This window comes from Salvelinus alpinus, chromosome 9 (genome assembly GCF_045679555.1).
Source record: "Salvelinus alpinus chromosome 9, SLU_Salpinus.1, whole genome shotgun sequence".
NCBI classification, from domain to species: domain Eukaryota; kingdom Metazoa; phylum Chordata; class Actinopteri; order Salmoniformes; family Salmonidae; genus Salvelinus; species Salvelinus alpinus.
This window is the reverse complement of record NC_092094.1, coordinates 29,729,599-29,756,628: the sequence shown is the minus strand read 5'-3', so window position 1 is coordinate 29,756,628 and position 27,030 is coordinate 29,729,599. Positions and strand designations below refer to the sequence as shown.

At 45.4% G+C, this 27,030-nt stretch overlaps 1 protein-coding gene across 7 annotated transcripts in view; it reads left to right on the top strand.

Annotated features, from left to right (window-relative positions):
• Positions 1-27,030, top strand: part of LOC139584604 (SH3 and multiple ankyrin repeat domains protein 3-like) — a 307,285-nt gene that overhangs the window by 115,763 nt on the left and 164,492 nt on the right. Inside the window, exon 1 of one of the 7 annotated variants that reach the window (XM_071416646.1) lies at positions 25,129-25,344. The exons of the other annotated variants lie outside the window; for them this stretch is intronic. The gene's annotated coding sequence lies outside the window, so the exon portion shown is untranslated. Of the gene's footprint in view, positions 1-25,128; positions 25,345-27,030 lie in introns of those variants that run through there. 7 annotated transcript variants of the gene reach the window in all.

Sequence of the window (27,030 nt, the reverse complement as noted above, 5' to 3'; positions counted from 1 at the left end):
GCACCTTAAATTACATTTTGGGAAAAAAGGCAAACTCAGCTCCATCATTCATTGAATAATGATTATTTAATTGGCAAGAATAGCACATTTAGGCATGACATGCCAGCAACAAACGCTGACACTACACATCCAAGTATATCTGACCAAATTATGAAAGGTTAGCATTGTAATTCTGAATTCTGTAAAGTGAGTGTGGAAGAGGGGATTTATGTTGTTGTTGTCTATCAACAATGACAAGCCACCGGGGTCTGACAACTTGGATGGAAAATGACTGCGGATAATAGTGGACAATATTGCCACATCTTCAATTTAAGCCTACTAGAAAGTGTGTGCCCTCGGGCCTGGAGGGAAGAAATAGTCATTCCGCTACCTAAGAATAGTAAGGCCCCATTTACTGGCTCAAATAGCCGACCAATCAGCCTGTTACCAACCCTTAATAAACATTTGGAAAAAATGGTGTTTGGCCAGATACAATGCTATTTTACAGTAAACAAATTGACAACAGACTATCAGCACGCTTAAAAGGAAGGACACTCAACAAGCACGGCACTTACACAAATGTCTGATTGGCTGAGAGAAATTGATGATAAAAAGATTGTGGGCGCTGTTTTGTTAGACTTCAGTGCGGCTTTGAACATTATCGATCATAGTGTGCTGCTGGAAAAAATGTATGTGTTATGGCTTTACACTCCCTGCTATATTGTGGATAAGGATTTAACTGTCTAACAGAACCGAGGGTGTCCTTTAATGGAAGCCTCTCCAACATAATCCAGGTAGAATCAGGAATTCCCCAGGGCTGCTGTCTAGGCCCCTTACTTTTTAAAATCTTTACTAACGACATTCTCAGTTTCTATATATGCAGATGACTCAACACTATAGACGTCAGCTACTACAGCGACTGAAATGACCGCAACACTTAACAAAGAGCTGCAGTTAGTTTCAGAATGGGTGGCAAGGAATAAGTTAGTCCTAAATATTTCAAAAGCTAAAAGCATTGTATTTGGGACAAATCATTTACTAAACCCTAACCTCAACTAAATATTGTAATAAATACTGTGGAAATTGATCAAGCTGAGGTGACTAAACTGCTTGGAGTAACCCTGGATTGTAAACTGTTATGGTCAAAACATATTGATACTGTACAAAAGTAGCTAAGATGGGGAGAATTCTGTCCATAATAAAGCACTGCTCTACTTTCTTAACAGCACTACCAACAAGGCAGGTCCCACAGACCCTGGTTTTGTCACACCTGACACCATGACTGTTCAGTCATGTGGTCAGGTGCCACAAAGAGGGACTTAGGAAAATTGTAATTGGCTCAGAACAGGGCAGCACGGCTGGCCCTTGGATGTACACAGAGAGCTAACATTAATAATATGCATGTCAATCTCTCCTGGCTCAAAGTGGAGGAGATATTGACTTCATCACTAATTGTATTTATGAGAGGTATTGACATATTGAATGCACCGAGTTGTCTGTTTGAACCACTGGCACACAGCTCGGACACCAATGCAGACCCCACAAAACATGCCACCAGAGGTCTCTTCACAGCCCCCAAGTCCAGAACAGACTACATAGAGCCATGACTACATGGAACTCTATACCACATCAAGTAACTGATTTTAAAAACAGATAAAAAATACACCTTATGGAACAGCGGGGACTGTGAAGCAACACAAACATTGGCACAGACACATGCATACACACACACGATAACATACGCACTATACACACACTTACACTTTCATTTTGTGTTGTAGATATGTGGTAGTGGAGTAGGGGCCTAAGGGCACATGCTTAGTGTGTTGTGAAATCTGTTAATGTTTTTTAAATTGTATTAACTGCCTTCATTTTGCTCAACCCCAGGAAGAGTAGATGCTGCCTTGGCAGCAGCTAATGAGGATCCATAATAAATACAAATACAAACAGGGCCCTATAAAATCTGTGATATTTTTTTGTCTAATTCTGTTCTCCGCCTTTCAGTTTTTACAGGTTTATGTTGTTTTTTTATCAGGTTTTTGCTCTCAAAATATTTTTTTAAATAGAAAAACAACAAAATTGGGTGTTCTAAGTCCACAACCATGCTTAAACCGCATCAGGAGACCACTTTTGAGGTCTGGGAGAAATCTAAGAAATTACGATTTTTGGGTGTAGTTACCCTTTAATGCAAGTGTGCACCAGCAAGAGAGATGTTGGAGATGTTTCTGTAGCTCATTTCAGGAAATTAGGCGTATGTCACACGTCACTTGAACACATTTTTTAAATTTATCAACATGCGTTTTTATGTCAGAAATTCCTTCTGGAACGTGAACTTTCATGTGCCTTAATAACAAATTTGCAATCTGTAAACACGAATACATTTGTTAAATTACGAGCCTAGTTGGTAACAACCTTCCCGCTAGCCATCATTGGCTGAGATAATGAGTGGGCTGGACATGCCGAGAGATGAGTTAGGATTGGTCTGCCACATAGCTCGCTTCTGTCTATTTGAGCTGTTCAGTATGTGTAGGTAATCCTGTCTTTTTTCGTTGTTGTTGCTCTCCACATTCGGGAGGACCGAGTTTTGAACTCAGTGGAATTAGAGTATGATAGCTAAAGAGATGGAGAAAACACTTGTCTCCGGGATTACATCTTCAAACAAAGGGAAACCATGGCATCTGTGACAGAGGGAGCAGCGTCCATCCATGTATACGGGTATGATAGTCTAGCTAACTACATTTTCAGATATTACACTTTCTAATTTTGTCAGAAAGTTGTTTTCATTTCAAGTTAAAGTGTACTGTTAGCTAGCTAACATTAGCTGGCTGGCTCGCTAGCTAACGTTACGTGTATGATCTGTGTAGTAATATTATTCGTATCTCAGAGCCATTTGCTTGCTAGTTATAGCCTAATATTAGCTAGCTGACATTGAACCTGGTTGGTTAGCTACCTGCAGTTTCCTGCAGGGTAGTAACGTCATGAGTTGGCCAACGTTAGCCAGTTAGCTTGGGTGCTTGACTGCTGTTGTCAGGACAGAACGCTCTGATCAACCCTTAAAGAGATTGGTAGGGATAATTGATGCAAATAATCATGATATCATTCTACCAGGTAGGCATAGAGTACTTTGTAGTTAACATTTAATTCAAATCAAAGTTCATTTGTCACGTGCGCTGAATAAAACAGGTGTAGACCTTACAGTGAAATGCTTACTTACAGGCTCTAACCAATAGTGCAAAAAAGGTATTAGATGAACAATAGGTAGGTAAAGAGATAAAACAACAGTAAAAAGACAGGCTATATACAGTAGCGAGGCTATAAAAGTAGTGAGGCTACATACAGACACCGGTTAGTCAGGCTGATTGAGGTAGTATGTACATGTAGATATGGTTAAAGTGACTATGCATATATGATGAACAGAGAGTAGCAGTAGTGTAAAAGAGGGGTTGGCGGGTGGTGGGTGGGACACAATGCAGATAACCCGGTTAGCCACTGTGCGGGAGCACTGGTTGGTCGGCCCAATTGAGGTAGTATGTACATGAATGTATGGTTAAAGTGACTATGCATATATGATAAACAGAGAGTAGCAGCAGCGTAAAAAGAGGGGTTGGGGAGGGGCACACAATGCAAATAGTCCGGGTAACCATTTGGTTACCTGTTCAGGAGTCTTATGGCTTGGGGGTAAAAACTGTTGAGAAGCCTTTTTGTCCTAGACTTGGCACTCCGGTAACGCTTGCCATGCGGTAGTAGAGACAACAGTCTATGACTGGGGTGGCTGGGGTCTTTGAACATTTTTAGGGCCTTCCTCTGACACCGCCTGGTGTAGAGGTCCTGGATGGCAGGCAGCTTAGCCCCAGTGATGTACTGGGCTGCACGCACTATCCTCTGTAGTGCCTTGTGGTCAGAGGCCGAGCAGTTGCTGTACCAGGCAGTGATGCAACCAGTCAGGATGTTCTCGATGTTCTCGACGTGATCACATAGTCGCCTGGAACAGCTGATGCTCTCATGCATGCCTCAGTGTTGCTTGCCTCGAAGCGAGCATAAAAGTGATTTAGCTCGTCTGGTAGGCTCGTGTCACTGGGCAGCTCGCGGCTGTGCTTCCCTTTGTAGTCTGTAATAGTTTGCAAGCCCTGCCACATAAGACGAGCGTCGGAGCCGGTGTAGTATGATTCAATCTTAGCCCTGTATTGACGCTTTGCCTGTTTGATGGTTCGTCGCAGGGCATAGCAGGATTTCTTGTAAGCTTCCGGGTTAGAGTCCCGCAACTTGAAAGCGGCAGCTCTACCCTTTAGCTCAGTGCGAATGTTGCCTGTAATCCATGTCTTCTGGTTGGGGTATGTACGTACAGTCACTGTGGGGACGACGTCCTCGATGCACTTATTGATAAAGCCAGTGACTGATGTGGTGTACTCCTCAATGCCATCGGAAGAATCCTGGAACATGTTCCAGTCTGTGATAGCAAAACAGTCCTGTAGTTTAGCATCTGCTTCATCTGACCACTTGTTTATAGACCGAGTCACTGGTGCTTCCCGCTTTAATTTTTGCTTGTAAGCAGGAATCAGGAGGATAGAGTTGTGGTTGGATTTAGCAAATGGAGGGCTAGGGAGAGCTTTGTACGCATCTCTGTGTGTGGAGTACAGGTGATCTAGAATTTCTTTCCCTCTGGTTGCACATTTAACATGTTGATGGAAATTTGGTAGAACTGATTTAAGTTTCCCTGCATTAAAGTCTCCGGCCACTAGGAGCGCCGCCTCTGGGTGAGTGGTTTCCTGTTTGCTTATTTCCTTATACAGCTGACTGAGTGTGGTCTTAGTGCCAGCATCCGTCTGTGGTGGTAAATAAACAGCCAAGAAAAGTATAGCTGAAAACTCTCTAGGCAAGTAGTGTGGCCTGCAATTCATCACAATATACTCTACTTCAGGCGAGCAAAATCTAGAGACTTCCTTAGATTTCGTGCACCAGCTGTTGTTTACAAATATGCACAGACCGCACCCCCCTCGTCTTACGCCGGTGCAGCGGGTATCCCGCTAGCTGAATATCCATGTCGTCATTCAGCCACGATTCCGTGAAACATAGGATATTACAGTTTTTGATGTCCCATTGGTAAGATATTCGTGATCGTACCTCGTCTAGTTTATTGTCCAATGATTTCACGTTGGCGAATGGTATTGATGGTAACGGCAGCTTTCACACTCGCCTTTTTCGGATCGTGACCAGCATCTGGTTCTTTGTCCTCTGTACCTGCGTCGCTTCCTCTTGCAAACAACGTGGATGTCGGCCCTGCCGGGTGTTTGGAGGATGTCTTGTGCGTCTTGTTTTTGAAGAAAAAATCTTTGTCTAATCCGAGGTGAGTGATCGCTGTCCTGATATCCAGAAGCTCTTTTTTGCCATAAGATACGGTTGCAGAAACATTATGTAGAAAATAAGTTACAAATAACGCAAAAAAAACACATAATAGCACAATTGGTTGGGCGCCCGTAAAACTGCTGCCATTTCTTCCGGCGACATTTTACAGAATTGAGAAGGTTTTGGAAAAACCTTTCCATCTCTACCAGAAGATGGTTATCGTTAGCATCATCGCAAACGGCTACACAACATGTAGATAGATACGCTCACCCCATTCATGAGCCATTTCAGAAAGTTGCAGCAAAATTCGAATCACTGATGCATTTTGTTTATGTCTTATGGTTAACTTGGGCAATTTAATGCATTTTCGAATAAATTCAATACATTTAGTTGATTTCCTAATAAGTTCAATGAAAAAATGCATATTGTTGTATTCTATTTCAATGTCTGGGAGCACTACTGCTCTTTCTTTCCTCCCTCTCTCTTTTCCCTGCTCTTTCTCTCTCTTCCCTCTCTTTATTTTCTCTCTCTTTTCTCTTTCTCTCTCTTCCCTCTCTTTATTTTCTCTCTCTTTTCTCTTTCTCTCTCTTCCCTCTTTATTTTCTCTCTCTTTTCTCTTTCTCTCATCCCTCTCTCTTTTCCCTGCTCTTTCTTTCTCTTCCCTCTCTTTATTTTCTCTCTCTTTTCTCTTTCTCTCCTCCCTCTCTCTTTTCCCTGCTCTTTCTCTCTCTTCCCTCTCTTTATTTTCTCTCTCTTTTCTCTTTCTCTCCTCCCTCTCTCTTTTCCCTGCTCTTTCTCTCTCTTCCCTCTCTTTATTGTCTCTCTCTTTTCTCTTTCTCTCCTCCCTCTCTCTTTTCCCTGCTCTTTCTCTCTCTTCCCTCTCTTTATATTCTCTCTCTTTTCTCTTTCTCTCCTCCCTCTCTCTCTTCTCCCAGGAAGAGGTTAGCTATTTCATTAGTGCAGAGCTGGAAATGATTATCACTGTTTAGTGGTTTATGTGAGTGGTAGTGGGTGCTGAGAGACCACAGTGTGTTTTATATGACGGATAGAGAGACGAGTTGGAAACCAGCCATATGTGGAAACACCCAAGGTGAATGATGCATTTCCCCACTGTTGCTATGGTAACATGACACTTCTCTGGTCTGGGAGAATGTGTGTGAGTGTAGTGGGTTGAATTGTCGTCATGAATCATTGAGTATGTGTGTGTACATGTGTGCGCACAGCATGGATGCGTGTGTGTGTGTAGGGGCATACGTTTGAGTGTTTAAGCCAGTATCTGTGTGGGACGAACCAAAATGAATTCACATATTTAAAGTTACTGCCCAGTTGGCACGCCCTGGCCTTAGTTATCTTTGTTTTCTTTATTATTTTAGTTAGGTCAGGGTGTGACATGGGGGAAGTAGGTGTTTTTGTCATGTCTAGGGGTTTGTATGTTTATGGGGTTTTGTCTAGTCTAGGTGTTTGTATGTCTATGGCTGCCTAGATTGGTTCTCAATTAGAGGCAGCTGTTTATCATTGTCTCTGATTGGGAACCATATTTAGGCAGCCATATTCATTGGGTATGTCGTGGGTGATTGTCTATGTGTAAGTTGCCTAAGTCTGCACTTGTCATTATATAGCTTCACGTTCGTTTGTTGTTTTGTAAGTCTGTTTAAGTACTCTTCGTTACGTTATAATAAATAGAAGAATGTATTTATATCACGCTGCGCCTTGGTCCTCCTCTCTTCAATGTGATGACGAACGTGACACCAGTCACTTTTAAAAGTTATAATTCTGTTAACTTATCCCCAAATAATGTTTTTATGGCCAAATCATAAATTGGAGAACAAACACTTAAAAAACCTCACCTCAAACTTGTATCTCAAACGGACCATTTAAAAAATGCTTGCCATTTCTTCATAGAACATGATGTCATCTCCCTGAGAAGAATGAGCTGGCCAATCAGAGGTTTAGAGGAGGATGAACTGGCCAATCAGTGGTCTACTTGCATGAAAAAAATGTTGACCGGTATACGCCCACACCATTCTGTTGTTGGGATACGCCCACACCATATCAACACAGAAAAGCTGTGTTTTAGCATACTTAATTAAAACATTTTGGAAGGGAAACTATTTCACTCATATTGTAAGTAATTGTAGGTCATATTGCATAGGTCATATTTCATTTCAGTCTTTTTTCCATTGATGTAATGTAACAGTGTCTGGTCAACTGTAGCATTTAGAGCTTAACCTCTGAGATTTACTCACAGCTGTAGACTGGAAGTCCTCCATTAGAATACACAATATATTCCTACATTAGGACCAGGCTTAGGCAGACAACAGGGTTTCCCTATTGTGTCTTGTAGCATTACACTTTAAGACTGTTAGTTACAGATACACACACACACACACACACACACACACACACACACACACACACACACACACACACACACACACACACACACACACACACACACACACACACACACACACACACACACACACACACACACACACACACACACAGTGACATCGTTCTAATCCTGGCTGGTCTCTAACAGGCGTGAAGCTGTCTCTGTAAGCAGCTCAGTCTCTCCACTTTAAACCCATAAGGTTAATTAATTCGTTCAGTTATGGAGCAGTTTTACACATCCAGCGACATAAGGCTTTCTACTGTATGGCTCAGCGTTAAACACATCAAATAACCATGTAAATTAAATGTGTATTCTATTGGTTCTGTAACACATGGAAATGGCTATTGAGACAACACAAAAGCAGATTTTGTTTTGTTATGGTAATGCTGTGGTATGGTAATGCTGCTGAATGAAAATGTATATTGTAGGCCTATCTTTTGTTTGCATAATGCTTGACAAACATGTCAGTTGGAATCCCAAATGTGGCCCAAAGATAATGACCTGAATAGGTGATATCTTGATCCGTATGCTGTAAGAGTTGTTTTGGACTACAACATCTGAATGGAGGACAATATAATATAAATCCAAAATGTGACCCATATTCTCATGTTCCAAAATGTGAAATTGTGTACAGACTCAGAACTTCCAAATGGCATATCATACACTGTAGTTGGAGGAAACATGGGGAACTAATGCTGCTTTCAAAGAAAAAGGCATTTACACATTTTGCTGTGATTTTCACACTTGCTCTACATTAATCCTTGGGAAACATATATTTAGAAAAGGAATTATTTCACTAAATTTTCACTTATTCTCTGAACATTATCTCACCAAGTTACCCCATTAGGCAAACCATTTACAATATTTAATTGCCTTTTGTTGTATAATAAAGATAACCTTTCACATTGAACAGCTAGTGCTGTTCTTTGTTTACGCCCATTTAGCATCGTGCACAGCCTCTAAAGTCTTAAGACAATACGCAAACAGGGCCATCTTTCACTCCAGTGTTTAATTGCTAAAGTGTAATTATTTCGTCACTACGGCCTATTTATTGCCTTACCTCCCTAATCTTACCTCATTTTCACACACTGTATATAGACTTTTTTATTGTGTTATTGACTCTACGTTTGTTTATTCCATGTGTAACTCTGTGTTGTTTGTGTAGCACTGCTTTGCTTTATCTTGGCCAGGTCACAGGTATAAATGATAACTTGTTCTCAACTAGCCTACCTGGTTAAATAAAGGTGAAATTAAAAATAAATTAAAAAAGGGCCGACTGAGCGTAGCACAGTGTTGCAATGTCGTTTCACATCAAAAAAGGGATTCTTGTAATGTACTCCGTCAATCAACACACTTTTTTCCTACCTGGACATTAAGCCTGACATATTGTTCCTTGTGAAGACTGAGGGGCAGTATTGAGTGAGTTTTACAATGTAAGTCCCAGCCTTATGTCTACGTCACATATTTTCCCATCTGGTATAAACAATGAAGAGATGGACGTAGTGTTACGTCGCTTCTACTTCTTGCAAGTGTCGTTTTTATTTCGAGATTTGCTAAGCACAATTATGTCTATGTCCAGTTTGGAGGAGCGTCTGCACGAGCTGTGAGACAGTACGAAAACTTTTACAACCCTTCGATGTGGTTGTATTCAGACAACCAAGCAAAAGACAACAACTGGAGGGAAATTTGAACACTGATACTGATATCAAAGAAACATGGAGAAAGATTCGGGACTGGTATGTTCAAAATCTGAAAGGGTGAAGGAGACGAGGAGTGTGTCCCACCGATTGTCAGACAACTGGATTGGCTTCGTGTTCACGTGAAACATCGTCAGACAGACACCAATATGCCAGATACGGTATGTACTCATCATGCTGCCGAGTCCTTTTGTACAGTCAGTGTATGTGTTTGTGATCTTATGTTTAGCAGACCTAGTTAGAACGTGAATTCAGCTCTTTTCTGAATGAGAGAAATTGTGAGTGGGAAATATTCAGTATCTGTGTTATCACAGATACTGTGATATCAGTTCAAATATCAGAAAACAGACAGTGTGTGTGTATCATAAATACATGTATCAGTGTGGATGACGGATCACCACCTCAAGCTGAACCTCGGCAAGACGGAGCTGCTCTTCCTCCCGGGGAAGGACTGCCCGTTCCATGATCTCGCCATCACGGTTGACAACTCCATTGTGTCCTCCTCCCAGAGTGCTAAGAACCTTGGCGTGATCCTGGACAACACCCTGTCGTTCTCAACTAACATCAAGGCGGTGACCCGTTCCTGTAGGTTCATGCTCTACAACATTCGCAGAGTACGACCCTGCCTCACGCAGGAAGCGGCGCAGGTCCTAATCCAGGCACTTGTCATCTCCCGTCTGGATTACTGCAACTCGCTGTTGGCTGGGCTCCCTGCCTGTGCCATTAAACCCCTACAACTCATCCAGAACGCCGCAGCCCGTCTGGTGTTCAACTTTCCCAAGTTCTCTCACGTCACCCCGCTCCTCCGCTCTCTCCACTGGCTTCCAGTTGAAGCTCGCATCCGCTACAAGACCATGGTGCTTGCCTACGGAGCTGTGAGGGGAACGGCACCTCCGTACCTTCAGGCTCTGATCAGGCCCTACACCCAAACAAGGGCACTGCGTTCATCCACCTCTGGCCTGCTCGCCTCCCTACCTCTGAGGAAGTACAGTTCCCGCTCAGCCCAGTCAAAACTGTTCGCTGCTCTGGCACCCCAATGGTGGAACAAACTCCCTCACGACGCCAGGTCAGCGGAGTCAATCACCACCTTCCGGAGACACCTGAAACCCCACCTCTTTAAGGAATACCTAGGATAGGATAAAGTAATCCTTCTAAACCCCCCCCCCCTTAAAAGAGTTAGATGCACTATTGTAAAGTGGTTGTTCCACTGGATATCATAAGGTGAATGCACCAATTTGTAAGTCGCTCTGGATAAGAGCGTCTGCTAAATGACTTAAATGTAAATGTAAACATGTAAGGGAAAAGGGGGAAAATAGTTCTACAAGCAAAGAATTCTTGGATTGACATGTTTATGAAATCAGTTATTTTGGGTAAACAGTTTAACTCAAAGGAGCCCATGGAGATTATTTAAGATTTTCTTGCATTGTATTCTAATGTAATCACCATCTGTCCAAATGCACTCGTGCTCTCTGCCCTGCAACTCCATCAACCTCCACCCCATCTCCCCGACCCAGCTCCAATGTCGAGAAGAGGAATACCGCTGAAGATCCTTTGGGCACTGACATTATGCAGTGGGTGGATGACTTAAAGAAACGGCAGCAGAAGTTACAGAAACAGCAGCAGTGTCCAGCAAAGGTCGTCTATGATGTCATGGTGTCACATTCATCGTTTGGATGAAGAGAGGAGGACCAAGGCGCAGCGTGATAAGAATACATTCTTCTATTTATTTAACGAAACGAAGAACACTTAAACAAACTATGCAAAACAACAAACGAACGTGAAGCTATATATTAAACAAGTGCATACACAGGAAACTTACATAGAGACAATAACCCACAAAATACCCAACGGAATATGGCTGCCTAAATATGGTTCCCAATCAGAGACAACGATAAACAGCTGCCTCTAATTAAGAACCAATCTAGGCAACCATAGACATACAAACACCTAGACTAGTAAACACCCCATAAACATACAAAACCCTTAGACAAGACAAAACACATACATCCCCCATGTCACACCCTGACCTAACCAAAATAATAAAGAAAACAAAGATAACTAAGGTCAGGGCGTGACACATGGTGCCATAGATGGGATCTATTCCTGCTGATCAACGTCTCCCGTTTGTCTCACGCCAAAAACTGTTGTGTGCTTTTAAAAAAGATATCTATACGTTAGGATGAAGGGTAATTTACTGGGGGTTTTGCATGTTTTTTATACTTATACATTCACATGTTACTGGTGTTCACTTAGTTTATCTTATTTCCCCTTTCATCACTACATTGTTTTACATTGCACCATTTTTATCTTGTGATCGTAAATAAATATCTAAAAGGTCTGCAACTCTCTTTGTCTGGTTATTTGTACTTGTGGCAGAAAATATTACTGTGCTGAATCAGTTACTTAGCTCATGTACAAAGCAGTACAAGTTTACTATGTAGATGAGGTTAATGTTTTGGGGGATCTGTCCTTATTGTCTACAGCTGGATACTCACCCATGTACCAAAGCAGGAAGGTCTCCATTGATAGACCACTACACATGTCCATGTACAACCTTGTGTTATGTAGAGGAGGTAAATGTCTCGAGGGTCTAGCCATATTGTCTGTAGCTGGACAGCCATTCTCACCCATTATCTATGGCAGGAAAGTTATCATTGAAAGGCCACTACACAACATAAGGTTAGGTCTTGAGGGTCTACCCTCCCAAAAAATATGAAGGATAAATTGACTGTCATTATAGTACTCTTTATTGTGATTTGTAGAGTGTGAATAAGAAAGACCACAAACCCAAGTGTGTAGCTCACAACATGACTCAAACAGCACGTTTTCCAAATCACACTCCACCATTTACCTTAGGGCGCCACACGTGATAGCAGCACCCTTTAAAGACACTCAACCAGCTGGTGTGAGGAAGTAGTCTTTGAGGTTGTTGCGCACATCTATAACAACTCTGGTTGCCCTGTCTGCCGACATGTTTCTTGGGTCCAGGAAGCTGGTGTCCCCTAATACCACCTATCTCCACTCTACTGGAAGCAGGTGGGTGTGGAGTGGTCAACAAACATTGGGTGGATGTACCATGTAGATGAATGTGTTGTCAGTGTCTGTGCAAAGGTAGTTGTAGAGGGCCACGCAGGCCTTCATAATGGTCTCTGCTTTCTCTGGGGCAACCTTAAGGGCTCGTCCCAGGATCCTCCATCTTGCAGCAAGAATCCCAAAGCAGCTCTCTGAAATTCTTCTGGCTCTTGAGTGGCGGTAGTTGTAGATCTTCTTGGCCTCATCAAAGCCAGCAGAACCTTTGAATAAAAAAAAGTGTTTCCATTAGTATTGAACAGGAACATGAAGGCTATCAAATGTGTGCTGTAACAACTGTGTAGTGTAGTCTATGCTTTGGACATAAGCTCCATCTTCTTATTAGGATGCCAGATCACTTTTATATTGGTAGAATTTTCATATCAAATGTGTATAGTCACATGTATTTAGCGCATCTTACCTGGATATGGTTGGTACCTTGCATTGCAGACTGCCATCAGGACCATTGAGAAAAAGCTCTTGTAGATGTAGTAATCGGATCTGAACATGTTGTCCGTCGACAGTTCCTGAACAAAACGGATCATTCCAACGATCCCCAAATTCTCTGCTGATTTCTGCCCATTGTGCCATGGAGGGATAAGCAACAAAATCCTCCTTCAGGACATGACCGATAGCCAAATCAAAATCAAATCAAATCCAATTTTATTTGTCACATACATATGGTTAGCAGATGTTAATGCGAGTGTAGTGAAATACTTGTGCTTCTAGTTCCGACCATGCAGTAATATCTAACAAGTAATCTAACCTAACAATTTCACAACAACTACCTTATACACACAAGTGTAAAGGAATGAATAAGAATATGTACATAAAAATATATGAATGAGCGATGGCCGAACGGCATAGGCAAGATGCAGTAGATGGTATAGAGTACAGTATATACATATGAGATGAGTAATGTAGAGTATGTAAACATTATATAAAGTGGCATTGTTTAAAGTGGCTAGTGATACATTTATTACATCCATTTTTTCATTATTAAAGTGGCTAGAGATGAGTCAGTATGTTGGCAGCAGTCACTCAATGTTAGTGATGGCTGTTTAACAGTCTGATGGCCTTGAGATAGAAGCTGTTTCTCAGTCTCTCGGTCCCTGCTTTGATGCACCTGTACTGACCTCGCCTTCTGGATGATAGCGGGGTGAACAGGCAGTGGCTCGGGTGTTGTTGTCCTTGATGATCTTTTTGGCCTTCCTGTGACATCGGGTGGTGTAGGTGTCCTGGAGGGCAGGTAGTTTGCCCCCGGTGATGCGTTGTGCAGACCTCACTACCCTCTGGAGAGCCTTACGGTTGTGGGCGGAGCAGTTGCCGTACCAGGCGGTGATACAGCCTGACAGGATGCTCTCGATTGTGCATCTGTAAAAGTTTGTGAGTGTTTTTGGTGAGAAGCCAAATTTCTTCAGCCTCCTGAGGTTGAAGAGGCGCTGCTGCACCTTCTTCACCACGCTGTCTGTGTGGGTAGACCATTTCAGTTTGTCCGTGATGTGTTCGCCGAGGAACTTAAAACTTTCCACCTTCTCCACTACTGTCCTGTCGATGTGGATAGGGGACTGCTCCCTCTGCTGTTTCCTGAAGTCACGATCATCTCCTTTGTTTTGTTGACATTGAGTGTGAGGTTATTTTCCTGACACCACACTCCGAGGGCCCTCAACTCCTCCCTGTAGGCCATCTCGTCGTTGTTGGTAATCAAGCCTACCACTGTAGTGTCGTCTGCAAACTGGCCTGGCACACTTCCATGACGATGCCACAAACTGTCAAGATTCCTAGCCTATACAGTAAGTTATAGCTCACTGCGATACTTTTCTATGTGCTGCCACTCACCAAAAACCGAAGGGTCACAGACATACTTTCTGCAGCACTAGCAGGCAAGCTGTGAGTTCTCTCGTGCGAGATGTGTGGGGCAAGCCGCTGAAGCAAGTCAGCAAATCTGTCAACCGACATCTGAAAGTATTGAACATACACAAAGAATAGAGTCCGCTGCCCCCAAAAAACGACTCCAACCACAAACATTCATGTGCGTAGATGTACACACGTTAATCGTGTAGCAGCATTTAGACACACCAATCTCTTACAAAATTTCACATTGGAACACGTGAATGTGGCCATGTGCTAAAGCAGTGAGGTAGTACTTAAAAAACTAAAAAGATTTAAACAATCAAATCCTTTATTAACTTAAAGTGCTAAAGGTAGTAGCTTACAATTAGTAAAAACTTCAAACACATGAAGGCTTAGGTAAAAACAATATCTAGACCTAGGCCTACAGTGAGGGAAAAAAGTATTTGATCCCCTGCTGATTTTGTTCGTTTGCCCACTGACATTGAAATGGTCAGTCTGTAATTTTAATGGTAGGTTTATTTGAACAGTGAGAGACAGAATATCAACAAAAAAATCCAGAAAAACGCATGTCAAAAATTTTATAAATTGATTTGCATTTTAATGAGGGAAATAAGTATTTGACCCCTCTGCAAAACATGACTTAGTACTTGGTGGCAAAACCCTTGTTGGCAATCACAGAGGTCAGATGCTTCTTGTAGTTGGCCACCAGGTTTGCACACATCTCAGGAGGGATTTTGTCCCACTCCTCTTTGCAGATCTTCTTCAAGTCATTAAGGTTTCGAGGCTGACGTTTGGCAACTCGAACCTTCAGCTCCCTCCACAGATTTTCTATGGGATTAAGGTCTGGAGACTGGCTAGGCCACTCCAGGACCTTAATGTGCTTTTTCTTGAGCCACTCCTTTGTTGCCTTGGCCGTGTGTTTTGGGTCATTGTCATGCTGGAATACCCATCCACGACCCATTTTCAATACCCTGGCTGAGGGAAGGAGGTTTTCACCCAAGATTTGACGGTACATGGCCCCGTCCATCGTCCCGTTGATGCGGTGAAGTTGTCCTGTCCCCTTAGCAGAAAAACACCCCCAAAGCATAATGTTTCCACCTCCATGTTTGATGGTGGGGATGGTTTCTTGGGGTCATAGGCAGCATTCCTCCTCCTCCAAACACGGCAAGTTGAGTTGATGCCAAAGAACTCCATTTTGGTCTCGTCTGACCACAACACGTTCACCCAGTTGTCCTCTGAATCATTCAGATGTTCATTGGCAAACTTCAGACGGGCATGTATATGTGCTTTCTTGAGCAGGGGGACCTTGCGGGCGCTGCAGGATTTCAGTCCTTCACGGCGTAGTGTGTTACCAATTGTTTTCTTGGTGACTATGGTCCCAGCTGCCTTGAGATCATTGACAAGATCCTCCTGTGTAGTTCTGGGCTGATTCCTCACCATTCTCATGATCATTGCAACTCCACGAGGTGAGATCTTGCATGGAGCCCCAGGCCAAGGGAGTTTGACAGTTCTTTTGTGTTTCTTCCATTTGCGAATAATCGCACTAACTGTTGTCACCTTCTCACCAAGCTGCTTGGCAATGGTCTTGTAGCCCATTCCAGCCTTGTGTAGATCTACAATCTTGTCCCTGACATCCTTGGAGAGCTCTTTGGTCTTGGCCATGGTGGAGAGTTTGGAATCTGATTGATTGATTGCTTCTGTGGACAGGTGTCTTTTATACAGGTAACAAACTGAGATTAGGAGCACTCCCTTTAAGAGTGTGCTCCTAATCTCAGCTCGTTACCTGTATGAAAGACACCTGGGAGCCAGAAATCTTTCTGATTGAGAGTGGGTCAAATACTTATTTCCCTCATTAAAATGCAAATCAATTTATAACATTTTTGACATGCGTTTTTCTGGATATTTTTGTTGTTATTCTGTCTCTCACTGTTCAAATAAACCTACCATTACAATTATAGACTGATCATTTCTTTGTCAGTGGGCAAACGTACAAAATCAGCAGGGGATCAAATACTTTTTTCCCTCACTGTATATCATCAGATCATTTGAGTAACTTTGGTTCAGGTCATGTTATGATATGAACAGAATCTAGCCTGAGAACTTTTTCTGTCCTCCACTTTGGAGCAGGACATGTAACGTCCATGGCCTTTTCATTGCAAAATGAAAAGGACCAGCTGTCACCAGGTGGTATGTGTGTTCCAGACAGGACTGGACCAGCTGTCACCAGGTGGTATGTGTGTTCCAGACAGGACTGGACCAGCTGTCACCAGGTGGTATGTGTGGTCCAGACAGGACTGGACCAGCTGTCACCAGGTGGTATGTGTGCTCCAGACAGGACTGGACCAGCTGTCACCAGGTGGTATGTGTGGTCCAGACAGGACTGGACCAGCTGTCACCAGGTGGTATGTGTGGTCCAGACAGGACTGGACCAGCTGTCACCAGGTGGTATGTGTGTTCCAGACAGGACTGGACCAGCTGTCACCAGGTGGTATGTGTGTTCCAGACAGGACTGGACCAGCTGTCACCAGGTGGTATGTGGTCCAGACAGGGCTGGACCAGCTGTCACCAGGTGGTATGTGTGGTCCAGACAGGGCTGGACCAGCTATCACCAGGTGGTATGTGTGTTCCAGACAGGACTGGACCAGCTGTCACCAGGTGGTATGTGTGGTCCAGACAGGGCTGGACCAGCTGTCACCAGGTGGTATGTGTGTTCCAGACAGGACTGGACCAGCTGTCACCAGGTGGTATGTGTGGTCCAGACAGGACTGGACCAGCTGTCACCAGGTGGTATGTGTGGTCCAGACAGGACTGGACCAGCTGTCACCAGGTGGTATGTGTGGTCCAGACAGGGCTGGACCAGCTATCACCAGGTGGTATGTGGTCCAGACAGGGCTGGACCAGCTGTCACCAGGTGGTATGTGTGGTCCAGACAGGACTGGACCAGCTGTCACCAGGTGGTATGTGTGTTCCAGACAGGACTGGACCAGCTGTCACCAGGTGGTATGTGTGGTCCAGACAGGGCTGGACCAGCTGTCACCAGGTGGTATGTGTGTTCCAGACAGGACTGGACCAGCTGTCACCAGGTGGTATGTGTGGTCCAGACAGGACTGGACCAGCTGTCACCAGGTGGTATGTGTGGTCCAGACAGGACTGGACCAGCTGTCACCAGGTGGTATGTGTGGTCCAGACAGGGCTGGACCAGCTATCACCAGGTGGTATGTGGTCCAGACAGGGCTGGACCAGCTGTCACCAGGTGGTATGTGTGGTCCAGACAGGACTGGACCAGCTGTCACCAGGTGGTATGTATGTTCCAGACAGGACTGGACCAGCTGTCACCAGGTGGTATGTGTGTTCCAGACAGGACTGGACCAGCTGTCACCAGGTGGTATGTGTGGTCCAGACAGGACTGGACCAGCTGTCACCAGGTGGTATGTGTGGTCCAGACAGGACTGGACCAGCTGTCACCAGGTGGTATGTGTGGTCCAGACAGGGCTGGACCAGCTGTCACCAGGTGGTATGTGTGGTCCAGACAGGACTGGACCAGCTGTCACCAGGTGGTATGTGTGTTCCAGACAGGACTGGACCAGCTGTCACCAGGTGGTATGTGTGTTCCAGACAGGACTGGACCAGCTGTCACCAGGTGGTATGTGTGGTCCAGACAGGACTGGACCAGCTGTCACCAGGTGGTATGTGTGGTCCAGACAGGACTGGACCAGCTGTCACCAGGTGGTATGTGTGGTCCAGACAGGACTGGACCAGCTGTCACCAGGTGGTATGTGTGTTCCAGACAGGACTGGACCAGCTGTCACCAGGTGGTATGTGTGTTCCAGACAGGACTGGACCAGCTGTCACCAGGTGGTATGTGGTCCAGACAGGGCTGGACCAGCTGTCACCAGGTGGTATGTGTGGTCCAGACAGGGCTGGACCAGCTATCACCAGGTGGTATGTGTGTTCCAGACAGGACTGGACCAGCTGTCACCAGGTGGTATGTGTGGTCCAGACAGGGCTGGACCAGCTGTCACCAGGTGGTATGTGTGTTCCAGACAGGACTGGACCAGCTGTCACCAGGTGGTATGTGTGGTCCAGACAGGACTGGACCAGCTGTCACCAGGTGGTATGTGTGGTCCAGACAGGACTGGACCAGCTGTCACCAGGTGGTATGTGTGGTCCAGACAGGGCTGGACCAGCTATCACCAGGTGGTATGTGGTCCAGACAGGGCTGGACCAGCTGTCACCAGGTGGTATGTGTGGTCCAGACAGGACTGGACCAGCTGTCACCAGGTGGTATGTGTGTTCCAGACAGGACTGGACCAGCTGTCACCAGGTGGTATGTGTGGTCCAGACAGGGCTGGACCAGCTGTCACCAGGTGGTATGTGTGTTCCAGATAGGACTGGACCAGCTGTCACCAGGTGGTATGTGTGGTCCAGACAGGACTGGACCAGCTGTCACCAGGTGGTATGTGTGGTCCAGACAGGACTGGACCAGCTGTCACCAGGTGGTATGTGTGGTCCAGACAGGGCTGGACCAGCTATCACCAGGTGGTATGTGGTCCAGACAGGGCTGGACCAGCTGTCACCAGGTGGTATGTGTGGTCCAGACAGGACTGGACCAGCTGTCACCAGGTGGTATGTGTGTTCCAGACAGGACTGGACCAGCTGTCACCAGGTGGTATGTGTGGTCCAGACAGGGCTGGACCAGCTGTCACCAGGTGGTATGTGTGTTCCAGACAGGACTGGACCAGCTGTCACCAGGTGGTATGTGTGGTCCAGACAGGGCTGGACCAGCTGTCACCAGGTGGTATCTGTGGTCCAGACAGGGCTGGACCAGCTGTCACCAGGTGGTATGTGTGTTCCAGACAGGACTGGACCAGCTGTCACCAGGTGGTATGTGTGTTCCAGACAGGACTGGACCAGCTGTCACCAGGTGGTATGTGTGGTCCAGACAGGGCTGGACCAGCTGTCACCAGGTGGTATGTGTGTTCCAGACAGGACTGGACCAGCTGTCACCAGGTGGTATGTGTGGTCCAGACAGGACTGGACCAGCTGTCACCAGGTGGTATGTGTGTTCCAGACAGGACTGGACCAGCTGTCACCAGGTGGTATGTGTGGTCCAGACAGGGCTGGACCAGCTGTCACCAGGTGGTATCTGTGGTCCAGACAGGGCTGGACCAGCTGTCACCAGGTGGTATGTGTGTTCCAGACAGGACTGGACCAGCTGTCACCAGGTGGTATGTGTGTTCCAGACAGGACTGGACCAGCTGTCACCAGGTGGTATGTGTGGTCCAGACAGGGCTGGACCAGCTGTCACAAGGTGGTATGTGTGTTCCAGACAGGACTGGACCAGCTGTCACCAGGTGGTATGTGTGGTCCAGACAGGACTGGACCAGCTGTCACCAGGTGGTATGTGTGGTCCAGACAGGACTGGACCAGCTGTCACCAGGTGGTATGTGTGGTCCAGACAGGACTGGACCAGCTGTCACCAGGTGGTATGTGTGGTCCAGACAGGACTGGACCAGCTGTCACCAGGTGGTATGTGTGGTCCAGACAGGACTGGACCAGCTGTCACCAGGTGGTATGTGTGGTCCAGACAGGACTGGACCAGCTGTCACCAGGTGGTATGTGTGGTCCAGACAGGGCTGGACCAGCTATCACCAGGTGGTATGTGGTCCAGACAGGGCTGGACCAGCTGTCACCAGGTGGTATGTGTGGTCCAGACAGGACTGGACCAGCTGTCACCAGGTGGTATGTGTGTTCCAGACAGGACTGGACCAGCTGTCACCAGGTGGTATGTGTGGTCCAGACAGGGCTGGACCAGCTGTCACCAGGTGGTATGTGTGTTCCTGACAGGACTGGACCAGCTGTCACCAGGTGGTATGTGTGGTCCAGACAGGGCTGGACCAGCTGTCACCAGGTGGTATCTGTGGTCCAGACAGGGCTGGACCAGCTGTCACCAGGTGGTATGTGTGTTCCAGACAGGACTGGACCAGCTGTCACCAGGTGGTATGTGTGTTCCAGACAGGACTGGACCAGCTGTCACCAGGTGGTATGTGTGGTCCAGACAGGGCTGGACCAGCTGTCACCAGGTGGTATGTGTGTTCCAGACAGGACTGGACCAGCTGTCACCAGGTGGTATGTGTGGTCCAGACAGGACTGGACCAGCTGTCACCAGGTGGTATGTGTGGTCCAGACAGGACTGGACCAGCTGTCACCAGGTGGTATGTGTGGTCCAGACAGGACTGGACCAGCTGTCACCAGGTGGTATGTGTGGTCCAGACAGGACTGGACCAGCTGTCACCAGGTGGTATGTGTGGTCCAGACAGGGCTGGACCAGCTATCACCAGGTGGTATGTGGTCCAGACAGGGCTGGACCAGCTGTCACCAGGTGGTATGTGTGGTCCAGACAGGACTGGACCAGCTGTCACCAGGTGGTATGTGTGGTCCAGACAGGACTGGATCAGCTATCACCAGGTGGTATATGTGGTCCAGACAGGACTGGACCAGCTGTCACCAGGGGGTATATGTGGTCCAGACTGGGCTGGACCAGCTGTCACCAGGTGGTATGTGTGGTACAGACAGTGCTGGACCAGCTGTCAACAGGGGGTATATGTGGTCCAGACAGGACTGGACCAGCTGTCACCAGGGGGTATATGTGGTCCAGACAGGACTGGACCAGCTGTCACCAGGTGGTATGTGTGGTCCAGACAGGGCTGGACCAGCTGTCACCAGGTGGCATGTGTGGTCCAGACAGGACTGGACCAGCTGTCACCAGGTGGTATGTGTGCTCCAGACAGGACTGGACCAGCTGTCACCAGGTGGTATGTGTGGTCCAGACAGGACTGGACCAGCTGTCACCAGGTGGTATGTGTGGTCCAGACAGGGCTGGATCAGCTATCACCAGGTGGTATGTGTGTTCCAGACAGGACTGGACCAGCTGTCACCAGGTGGTATGTGTCGTCCAGACAGGACTGGACCAGCTGTCACCAGGTGGTATGTGTGGTCCAGACAGGGCTGGACCAGCTGTCACCAGGTGGTATCTGTGGTCCAGACAGGGCTGGACCAGCTGTCACCAGGTGGTATATGTGTTCCAGACAGGACTGGACCAGCTGTCACCAGGTGGTATGTGTCGTCCAGACAGGACTGGACCAGCTGTCACCAGGTGGTATGTGTGGTCCAGACAGGGCTGGACCAGCTGTCACCAGGTGGTATCTGTGGTTCAGACAGGGCTGGACCAGCTGTCACCAGGTGGTATGTGTGGTCCAGACAGGACTGGACCAGCTGTCACCAGGTGGTATGTGTGGTACAGACAGTGCTGGACCAGCTGTCAACAGGGGGTATATGTGGTCCAGACAGGACTGGACCAGCTGTCACCAGGGGGTATATGTGGTCCAGACAGGACTGGACCAGCTGTCACCAGGTGGTATGTGTGTTTAGACAGGACTGGACCAGCTGTCACCAGGTGGTATGTGTGGTCCAGACAGGACTGGACCAGCTGTCACCAGGGGGTATATGTGGTCCAGACTGGGCTGGACCAGCTGTCAACAGGGGGTATATGTGGTCCAGACAGGACTGGACCAGCTGTCACCAGGGGGTATATGTGGTCCAGACAGGACTGGACCAGCTGTCACCAGGTGGTATGTGTGGTCCAGACAGGACTGGACCAGCTGTCACCAGGGGGTATATGTGGTTCAGACTGGGCTGGACCAGCTGTCACCAGGTGGTATGTGTGGTACAGACAGTGCTGGACCAGCTGTCAACAGGGGGTGTATATGTTCCAGACAGGGCTGGACCAGCTGCACCAGGTGGTATGTGTGTTCCAGACAGGATTGGACTAGCTGTCACCAGGTGGTATGTGTGTTCCAGAGTCGAGAGTGAAGACTGCTCAATCCGACTCCTAAAATGTACACATTTGAACACTTTCAAATACTTGAGCTGCACTTGATTTCAGTTGCCTGGTACAATGGAACCAATGAATATAATCGTCCCAAAAGTGCAAACTCCAAGCTAAATCAAGGATGCCAGAAATAAAATACTATGCATGCTACATACTGTATAGTGTATCTAGCTGTGGTTGAGCTGCTCTGAATGCTGTCTCCACAGGACCTAGGACGCTCTGTAAAATACAATGGAAATGTTCCCTGAGGGGATCAGGGCAAAGCTGGGTGAAACTTTCTACTACAACACACACACACACACACACACACACACATGCACGCACGCATGCACACACAAGCATGCACACACAAGCATGCACACACAAGCATGCACACACACCCGCACAAAAACACTCACTCACTCGCGCACCCACGCACGTGCACACACACTCACACACATACACACACACATAGACACATCATACACTACCGGTCAAAAGTTTTAGAACATCTAACGTAAACTCGTACATCGCCTTGGTCCGTACAATTGACCTTATTTTAGCGCCCCAAAAACGTAATACTTCCAGATCAACTGAAATTTCAATACCATTGTAAAGCACAATTTCTCCCCTTTCCTAACAGAATTCATGCCGAGACCTTCACGCTGCCCGTTTCTGCATAATTCAAGAAGGCAATGAGCTCCTTCAGGTCTTTTTAAAAATGGCGGGTGGGGAAGCGAAACTAATGCGTTACAGTGAGAAGGACAGTTGTCGTGTGGTAAAATTGCTTTTTTCACTCGATCTGTCCAACTTATCACCTTATCGCCTCTAAAATTTAAATAAAACACTATAAAGAGTTTATATAATGTGTCATTACATACCTATTTGAAGGTTTGTGTCGAATTTGAATCAGGTTTTTAGGGCGGTGCTAAAGTGATCTTAGAACTAAACAGCGGCTTTGAGAATGATGATCGCATGCAATGATGACGAAAAAAATGACTAGGTATCCCCCCTTACCCCCGTCACTGTCCATTTCTTGTTTTTAAACGATGAGAGAAGTGCTACACCTGGTGGAGAGAGATTCTAAGACAGAAATAGTTGCTTTATGCGTGCTATACGTTACGACATGACACGTCAAGATGTAACGGAGGGTCAGTTTTTTCAACTTTTCTCCAACACTATAGAGCAATTACCATGTCGATCAACGCTTGAATAAAAACGGGTTCACACCCCAGATTTTGAAGTCAACACAGTCGCTACAGTCCCATCAGTTTTCTTTGTAGCCTCGTTTGAATGTCGCGGTTACGCACATTTGTACGGAATGGGGTGAGTTTACGTTACTCATTTAAGGGTTTTTCATTATTTTTACTATTTTCTACATTGTTGAATAATACTGAAGACATCAAAACTATAAAATAACACATATGGAATCATGTAGTTACCAAAAAAGTGTTAAACAAATCAAAATATATTTTATATTTGAGATTCTTCAAATAGCCACCCTTTACCTTGATGACAGCTTTGCACACTCTTGGCATTCTCTCAACCAGCTTCATGAGGTTGTCACCTGGAATGCATTTCAATTAACAGGTGTGCCTTGTTAAAAGTTAATTTGTGGAATTTCTTTCCTTCTTAATGCGTTTGAGCCAATCAGTTGTGTTGAGACAAGATAGGTTACTACATGATTCCATATGTGTTATTTCACAGTTTTGATGTCTTCATTACTAGTGTACATCTCAGTCATGAGATACTCTTCTTAACCTCAGCCCTCATGTCCCAGAAAGACAGTTTCTTCAGAAAGCTGGTATTATGGTTGAGTTTTTCATTTGATGTTCATTTCATGTTCATCATGTTAATTATCATCATCCAAACGGCTGTTAATTCTGTATCTCGCTAGGATGGCCTCATTCCTTTCATTTGCTCAAAGAGGAGTCGGCTAGGTTTTGTTTGCATGTCATTATGTCTAATTGATGCTTGGAGTCTGCCTAGTCTGAGTGCCAGAGACTACAATATTTAAGAGGATGCATCACATAGAAACACACTAAATAGAAAAGACAGGATGCTCTCTCATGGTATTTTAAGTAACGATGAAACATATGGCCTCTATATAAACATGTACAGTATGTCCATTCATTTTGAATAAGCCCTCTGGAATGGTGTTTGTGGATAAAAATTGAGCTGGTGAATGAGTTTCAGCTGTAATATGAAACTACTCCACTCTACCACTTCTAGCACAGAGCCCTTATTCTACAGCCTGTCCCTACTCTCTCACCAACTGAGATCTCCTCAACCATCTACCTCTAGTTATTCAACTCCCCCCACTCCTACCAAAACTCTCCACTTCCTCCATATACCCTCTCTCAAACTACCCCTTACACACAACACCTCCCCCATTAACCCCCCCCCATCCCATCCCTGTCTCATTCTATGAGATATGAGGAGAGGTCCAGATGGTTTGAGGACGTGTGTTGGAAGCCAGCCTGGACAAGCTAATGACAATACTCCTTTAATGTCTGTAGGACATGTTTGTAGTGTGGGTTTTGGCAGCAGCATCAGACACACATTACCATACTCTACTCTGCTGTAGTTCCTTACTGTGTTTTCCCCCCAAATAGTGAGTGCCAGATAATGAGTGTACGTTGTGAGAAATTAAAGTTTATTAGCTAAGAATACCATATATCGGGGAGAAAAGCACAAAATATACAGCTACAGTGGCAAGAAAAAGTATGTGAACACTTTGGAATCACCTTGGATCTGATCTTCATCTAAGTCACAACAATAGACTGTTGGATTCTAAACTTTGAACATTGAGATATTAAAGACATGATAGATCAGATGCATAGTATATAAAGGAGTGAGAAGTGAATGGTTCTCTGTAGTAAGACAACTAAGCTTGGAATGTGTTGAGTGCAGGAAAACAAATGCATGTGACAGTACTGATAAGGGGAGAAACCGTTGAAGGCTCATATCACTTAGTTCCCTGCTTAGCAAGAATGATGCAATGTTTAGAGATAAGGAGGAGACTCCACCCAAAGTGGGGTATGAATACCACCACGGGGGAAGCCATGTCGGTGTCTGAATACAGGTGTGTCGACCCTTTGGGAAGAATTCCACTTGGTTAAGCTTCTCTAGTGTCTGTGAGTTATCTTCTCTAAATAAGAACCTAACAAGATAAAAAAAAGTCTACTTAAACTAACACACAAATAAGTATACGTTTTCATGTCTTTATTGAACACTGTGTAAACATTCACAGTGCATAGTGGGAAAAGTATGTGAACCCTTGGTTTTAATAACTTGCTGACCCTACTCTGGCAGCAATAACCTCAACCAAACATTTTCCGTAGTTGTGGATCAGACCTGCACAACGGTCAGGGGAATTTTGGACCATTCCTCTTTACAAAACTGTTTCACTTCAGCAATATTCTTGGGATGTCTGGTGTGAACTGCTCTCTTGAGGTCATGCTACAGCATCTCAATCGGGTTGAGGTCAGGACTCTGACTGGGCCACTCCAGAAGGCATATTTTCTTCTGTTGAAGACATTCTGTTGTTGATTTACTTCTGTGTTTTGGGCCGTTGTCCTGTTGCATCACCCAACTTCTGTTGAGCTTCAATTGGTGGCCAGATAGCCTTACATTCTCCTGCAAAATGTCTTGATTAACTTGGGAATTCATTTTTCCGTCAATGATAGCAAGCTGTCCAGGCCATGAGGCAGCAAAGCAGCTCCAAACCATGATGCTCCCTCCACCATACTTTACAGTTGGGATGAGGTTTTGATGTTGGTGTGCTGTGTCTTTTTTTTTCTCCACACATAGTGTTGTGTTCTCCTTCCAAACAACTCAACTGTAGTTTCATCTGTCCACAGAATATTTTGCCAGTAGCGCTGTGGAACATCCTGATGCTCTTTTGAGAACTTCAGACGTGCATCAATGTCTTTTTTGGACAGCAGTGGCTTCTTCTGTGGTGTCCTCCCATGAACAACATTCTTGTTTAGTGTTTTATGTATCGTAGACTCGGCAACAGAGATGTTAGCATGTTCCAAAGATTTATTTAAGTCTTTAGCTGACACTCTAAGATTCTTCTTAACCTCATTGAGCATTCTGCACTGTGCTCTTGCAGTCATCTTTGCAGGACGGCCACTCCTAGGGAGAGTAGCAACAGTGCTGAACCTTTATAGACAATTTGTCTTACCGTGGACTGATGAACATCAAGGCTTTTAGAGATACTTTTTTAACCCTTTCCAGCTTTATGCAAGTCAACAATTCTTCATCTTAGGTCTTCTGAAATCTCTTTTGTTTGAGGCATGGTTCACATCAGGCAATGCTTCTTGTGAATAGCAAACTCAAATGTTGTTGTGTTTTTCATAGGGCATGGCAGCTCTAACCAACATCTCCAATCTCCTCTCAATAATTGTACTCCAGGTTAGCTGACTCCTGACTGCAATTAGCTTATGGAGAAGCCATTAGACTAGGGGTTCACATGCTTTTTCCAACCTACACTGTGAATGTTTAAGTGATGTATTCAATATAGACAAGAAAAATACACTCATTTGTGTGTTGTTAATATAAGCAAACTGTGTTTGTCTGTTGTTGTGACTTAGATGAAGATCAGATCTAATTGTATGACCAATTTATACAGGAATCCAGATAATTTCAAAGGGTTCACATACTTTTTCCTGCCACTGTATATGAATGCATATTAGGCATATTATCTTAATTGCGCGTTGTTCTGTGCGTTGTGTTAGCTGTGCTTTAGATCATTGCTTCTCAGCTGGTTTTGCCTCGGGACCCAAATTAAACTAGGTTGTCTCAGTCGCGACAATATT